Below are 6,871 nucleotides of genomic sequence, written 5' to 3'. Positions count from 1 at the left end.
AACCACTATTTATATAGAGCATCACAACATGAGTTGTATTTTCTAAGTCAGCTGAATGGGGTGCCACCTTGGTGAGCACTGAAAATACCAGCTGCTTTCAAGTTGCCTAGTAAAGTTTTTTATATGTGATTATCTTCTGAAGAGACAGAGAAAGATAACACTTCAGTCCCAAGAAACTGCTAACTTAAAATATTTGCATGTAACATTCTAAGAGGTTTAAAAGTTAACACAAAAATAGTATACAACAATAAAAAAGGAGCAAACTATTAATAAAACAATACCGTGTTTCCCCAAAAATAAGACCTAGCCGGACCATCAGCTCTAATGTGTCTTTTGGAGCAAAAATTAATATAAGACCCAGTCTTTTATATTATTATATTATATTATATTATATTATATTATATTATATTATGTTATGTTATGTTATGTTATGTTATGTTATGTTATATTATATTATATTATGTTATATTATATTAATTAAAGACCCAGTCTTATTTTACTATAAGACCCAATCTTATTTTACTTATTTTTTTGCTCCAAAAGATACATTAGAGCTGATGATCCAGCAAGGTCTTATTTTCGGAGAAACACAATAACATGCAAGAATCTCAAAGACATTTTGCTAAGTAAAAGAGGCCACAGACAATACACACACACACACACACACACACACACACACACACACACACACGCACGCACCGGGGCTGACAAAAAAATGTACACAAGTGGACACTTTGGTCAACGTTACTCAAGCAGTTGTTTGCTGTAATCAGAAGTGTCTGGACGCTGATGGTAACCACTTAGAGCACCTCTTGTAATTGCAGAAATCAAACGTGACTTGTATTCATCTTTTGTTATTGTTATATATTGAGCATTACAATTTTAACAGTTTTTTCCTTTCTTAAAGTGTGTATAAATTTTTTGGAACCCTCTGTATATATTACATGATTCCATTTATATGAACTCATGCATAGAACTCAAAACAGTGGTTATGGTGTGGGCGCTGGGAGGAGCATTGTCTGGGAAGGGACAGAAGGAAGCTTCTGGGTGCCAGAAGTGTTCTGTATTGAATCTTGGTGGATGAAAAGTCATTGGGCTGTGTGCTTAATATCAGTGTACTTTAAGATCCTATTTAATGTCATTTATTAAATGACCATATAGGCGTGGGTTTATTTCTGGGCCCTCTATTTTGTTTCATTGACCTATGTATCTGTTTTTATGCTAGTATCATGCTGTTTTGATTATTATAGCCTTGTAATATAGTTTGTTATCAGGTAGCAATAGTTCCAATTTTGTTATTCTTTCTCAAGATTGCTGTGGCTGTTCAGGGTCTTTTGTGGTTCCATATAAATTTTAAGATTATTTGTTCTAGTTCTGAGAAAAATGCCATGGCATTTTGATAGGGATTGCGTTGAATCTATAGATTGCTTGGGGTAGTATGGACATTTTAATGATGTTAATTCTTCATATCTATGAATGAGCATGATGTCTGCCTCCATTTATTTGTATCTTCTTCAATTTCTTTCCTCAGTGTCTTATAGTTTTCTGAGTATGGGTCTTTTAACTCCTTGGTTAAATTTATTCCTAGGTTGTTTTTTGTTTGTTTGTTTGTTTGTTTGTTTGTTTGTTTGTTTGTTTGTTTTATGCTATGGAAAATCATTTGGAGGTTCCTCAAAAAAATTAAAAATAGAACTATCTTATGACTCAGCAATTCCACTTCTGGATATTTATTCAAAGAAATTCAAAACACTAATTTGAAAATATATATTCACCCTTATGTTCACTGTAGTGCTATTCACAATAGCCAAGATATGGAAGCAACCTAAATGCTCATCAATAGATGACTGGATGAAGAGGAGGTGGTTCATATATACAATGGGATATTGCTTGGCCAGGAAAGGGAATGGGTTCTTGCCATCTGCAGCAGCTTGGATGGACCTGAAAGGTATTGTGCTGAGTGAAGTGGCAGACAGAGAAAGACAGATGCAATGTGATTTTTGCTTATATGTGGAGTCTAAAGAACAAAATAAACAAACAAAACAGAAACAAACTCATAGACACAGAGAACATATTGATAGTTGCCAAATGGGAGGGGTTGGGGGTGGGGGTGAGTAAAAAGGGCAAAGGGATTAAGAAGTACAAATTTGTTGTAACACAGGAGTCATGGGGATGTAGGGTATAGCATAAGGAATATAGTCAGTAATATTGTCATAACTATGTATGGTGTCAGACAGGTACCAGATTTATCAGGGTGATCACTTAGAAAGTTATATAAATGTCTAACCACTATGCTGCACACCTGAAACTAATAAATAATGTTGAATATCAACTGTAATGGAAAGAAAGAAGAAAGAAAAGAAACTTATTCAATGTATGTTATATTTATACTTCAATTTAAAAAAGTTTTTTTTTAAACAAGTTAGCCCAGCTATATATCTGAAAGAAAGGTTTTATAATTCATGCCTTGAATATTACTGATAACTCTGCCTTCTGTGGTTCACAGACTTTTTAAAATGATACTTACAGATCCACAACTCCCTATCTGTAGTTATAAAATCCAAAAAGCTGTGAAAACCCACAATTCCAACTAACCTGAGCTGATGTGAGGCTATTGAACACCTTTATGTGTTCCATATTCTACCTAGCACAAATATTCATATGCCCCGCTGTGGAAATGTTGTTTGATTATAGGATGTTACCCACACCGCATGATGTTGTTACATAATATAGAAGACATTAGCTTTATAAAATCCAAAACTGTTCTAAATTTTTAAACACTTCTGGACTCAGTGGTTTCAGATAGGATATTGTTAAATTTTATTTATTTGAAGATACACTTAGAAAGGTTTAACTAGCACACTGGACATGTGATTTCATGAGTATTATTGCTAAAGATGAGGCTGAATTTATTTTAAGTGAACTGTGGGCTAAATTATTTATATAAATAGATATATAGATCAATAGATAAATACAGAGGGTGCCAAAAAAATGTATACACATTTTAAGAAAGGACAACTGTATTAAAATTATAATAATATATACAGATAACAAAAGATGAATACAAGTCACATTTGACTTCTGCAATTACAAGAGGCACTCAAAGTGGTTACCATCAGCGTCCAGATCCATTTCTGATTACAGCGAACTACTGCTTGAGCAACACTGACCAAAGTGTCCACTTGTATACATTTCTTTGGCACCCCAGGCAGATACATACATACATATATATATATATATATATATATATATATATATATATATATATATATATATAAATTGCTCACAGCCAAAATTGAAAACGTGGCATGGGGATGACTGAAGTTTAGGAAACATCTTCTTAGTATGTTCAGAAAGTTTTCAACATGCCCACACAGAGGGCCGAATTGCCTACCTAAAACAAAGTGTGAGGGCAGTGGCTTTCTTGGCATCACTCCAACACAAAGCAGGAACTTGCATGTAGCAGCACTCAGCAAAGGTTTGCTGGGCTGAACTGAGTCTCCAGCATCCCTCCTCCTTTCACTTCTGTTACACACCACCCCTGCAAAGGAAAAATGAATATTTTTTTAATAAAATTTAAGACCTTTGGGAAATAACACTCTGGTTCCTTTTAGTTGATTGTAAGTAAAGACAGAACCACATCTTGATTTTTACCTTTTCACTTTAGGTCAGGTCTTTATTGGAAGCCCTCAAAGACTCAAATCATTTTTGAAATCCCTACTGTTTACCAAAAACAGAAATCTCACAAACAAACCACAGGAAATTTGCCACTGACTTTAAGAAACGATTTTCTTTTTTTATGCTGGCTCTACTTTGCACCATAACTTCTGAACTGCTGCTTTCCTATTTCTTCCCGTTATTCCTTCATATTTTTCCCAAGGAAAAGAACTCATTGTCTGTATTCCGCACAGATGTATTCCGGAAGCACTGTAAGTGTTTGCCTCATGTTTCTGTATCAGTTTCGGAATCATCATAAATCAGCAGTCTGTGGACTGAGGTGCTCAGACCAAAATCCTGCCTTTGAAAAACATGTAGTATCAGCCTCCTCGAACAGCTGCAGCCTTTTATTAATGGCTCAGGAGTCTTTCACACCTCCTTTTAAATCCAGTGCATTTGAAGTAGTAAAACAGAGAGCAGTTTACAGGCAGGAAATATTAAAATATTTAATTGCTTTTTTTTTTCTTGGCACAAGGCAGACAGCCTCAAGCTTTCTGTAACACATGAAGAAAGGACACCTGTCCATGCTTGAATGGACATGAAACAGGGGATTGCTAAATTGAATACATCTGTGACCAAACCTCCCTTAAACCCACATCAAGCCCATTTTTTTATTAGTTCTAACCATTTCCCTCCAACTACTTTTCATTTTCTTCTTATTTCTCCTTGTCTAATTACAACAAAACACAGAAGAGAGTAAATGGATATCATGCCCAAGATGATTCCCTCATCTATCTCAAACAGTGCACAAATTCAACCTGAAAATGTTTCCCATTGTCCAGTCCTGTAGCTTATAATCTAGCCCATCAAACCTTTCTCAGAGAAAACGGGATCTAAATGTTAGAGTTCCATTAGTACTAAGGGGATCGCTAAATCTTTTGACGAGTCTGTCTATGCAGTGGAATAAGGCAGCCTGAGGTCAAGTTCCAGTTCTGCCAATTGCCAACCAAGTGACTTTGGAGTTTCAGTTCCCTCACCTATAAAATGGGGATAGTCAATAGCACCTCCTACATGAAGGGGTTGTAGGCTTTAAATGAGACATCAGTTGTCAAGTGTTCAGTCTGGTGTTCAGCCCTCTGTAAGGCCCTCGTGTTAGCTATGCTTTTATTATACTTCGGTCTAAAAAAGAATTGTTCCTGAAGCAAAAGAAGATACAGCTAAAACTTTTCCATGAACAACTGATAGTAGTACAAGAGCATCTTGCTGAAATTCGTGTTGGTTTTCTATTGCTACATAACAACATTCCACAAACTTAACTGCTTAAAACAATCCCCATGTAATAGCTCACAGGCATGCAGTCAGAAGCCCAGTGTGGCATGATTGGGTTCTCTTCAAGTATCACAAGGCTGAAATCAAGGTGTGGGCTGTGTTGAGTTCTTGTCTAAAGATTCTAAAGAATAACCCGCCTCCAGGCTCACGTGGTCTGTTGGCTGAATTCACTTCCTGTAGTAGTACTGAGAACCGGTTTCCTTGCTGGCTCTCAGCGAGAGGCCTCTCTGAGAGGTCACTCTCAGTTCCTTCCCTTGAAAATCCTTTATCTTCAAAGTCAACAGCAAAGAATTTCCTTCACATTGAATCCCTCTAATGCTTCAATTCTCTAGAGCTGATTTCTGTAACCCATCAGAGAAAACTCTGCTTTTCAAGAGGTTATGTGATCACATTAGTCCAACCCAGATAATCTCAGTGTTAAGGTACACTACTAAATAACCTTAATTTTATCTGCAAAAATCCTTTTTGCCATGTAACATAATATAATCACAATGTAACACGAGGGAGGAGAGATCAAGGAGGGGCCATCTTAGAATTCTGACTACCACAAAATTTTAATATTAGGAGTTGGGATGAAAAAACATGTATCATGTTTTAAGGCAGCACCAGAAAGGAATGTAGCAGCCTCCTAACCACTCTTTCTGGTTTCCATTCAAATTCAATCTTCATGGAGCTGCCTATATTCAATATCTAAAAACAAAACTTCTAAACGTCTCACTGCCTACAAGAAAAACCAAGTTTAAACTTCTTAAGCTGATCCACAAACCCTCCATGATCTGACCCATCTCTCAACACTAACTCTCCTTTCCTTTCGCCGCTGCAGCCGCAGCCATGAGTTTGTTCCGGCTTCAGAAGAGGCTTCCCTCTTGCGTCCTCTGTTGAGGCCGATGTCATGGCGAATGCCGACTCCTGTCAGCAGATTCAGAAGCTGATCAAAGACGGGCTGACCATCCAGAAACCTGTGACGGTCCATTCTTGAGCGCAATGCCAGAAAAACACCTTGCCCTGCAGGCAGGGCAGGCATATGGACACAGGTAAGCGAAAGGGCACTGCCAGTGCTGGAACACCTAAGAAGGTAACCTGGAGTAGAAGGATGAGAACTCATCACCGACATGCTCTGAGATGATACCGTGAATCTAAGGAGATTGACCACCACGTGTATCACAGCCTGAACCTGAGAGTGAAGGATAATTTGTTCAGAAACAAGCCCATTCTCCTGGAACACATCCACAAGCTGAAGGCAGACTAGGCTCCAAAAAGCTTCTTGCTGAGCAGGCGGAGTCCCACAGGTCTAAGACCCAGGAAACACACAAGCACCGCGAAGAGCGGCTCCAGGCCAAGAAGGAGGAAATCATCAAGACTCTGTCCAAGGAAGAAGCGATCAAGAAATAAAGCTCCACCTCTCTTACCTGCACATAGTGGCCTGTACTGAAACTCAGCTCTTCTAGCCATTCTCCAGGACATAGATCGATCCTTCAATAAAATAGCCTTCAGCTGCCTACCTCTCTGCTGCTCCAAAGTTTCTGGCTGTTTGGTGGGTCTTCCCTGTGTAGAGGGCCAGTACTGACCACCTGAGGACTGAGATGCAGGCCTTTCCCAGGGTGCCTGTTTCATTTCTTCTTTGACTCCTGGCCTCCAGTAAGGATCATGACCCCTCCCGTCCACGGAAGAGACGGTTTCTTTACCTTGTTTTAGTGGGGTGCAGGGCCCACTTCGAAAGGAAAGAGGAATGGCTTCTACCAAAGCCTCCAAAATACTGTGCTTCACAACTGCCTGCTACAGCACAGCATGAGTGGCACCTCCAAAGAGGTCTCAAATGTCGTTTGGGAACCAGGAGTTTTGACATGAGTTGTTACATTGCCTTAAAAACAACAGAAAATAGTATGCT

The 6,871-nt window shown here is 38.4% G+C and overlaps 1 pseudogene; it reads left to right on the top strand.

Moving 5' to 3' along the window:
* Positions 1-5,819: 5,819 nt before the first annotated feature.
* Positions 5,820-6,593, top strand: LOC109452870 (large ribosomal subunit protein eL19; annotated as a pseudogene).
* Positions 6,594-6,871: the final 278 nt, after the last annotated feature.

Source organism: Rhinolophus sinicus, linkage group LG02 (genome assembly GCF_036562045.2).
Source record: "Rhinolophus sinicus isolate RSC01 linkage group LG02, ASM3656204v1, whole genome shotgun sequence".
NCBI lineage: Eukaryota > Metazoa > Chordata > Mammalia > Chiroptera > Rhinolophidae > Rhinolophus > Rhinolophus sinicus.
This window is presented reverse-complemented; position numbering and strand designations above follow the sequence as displayed.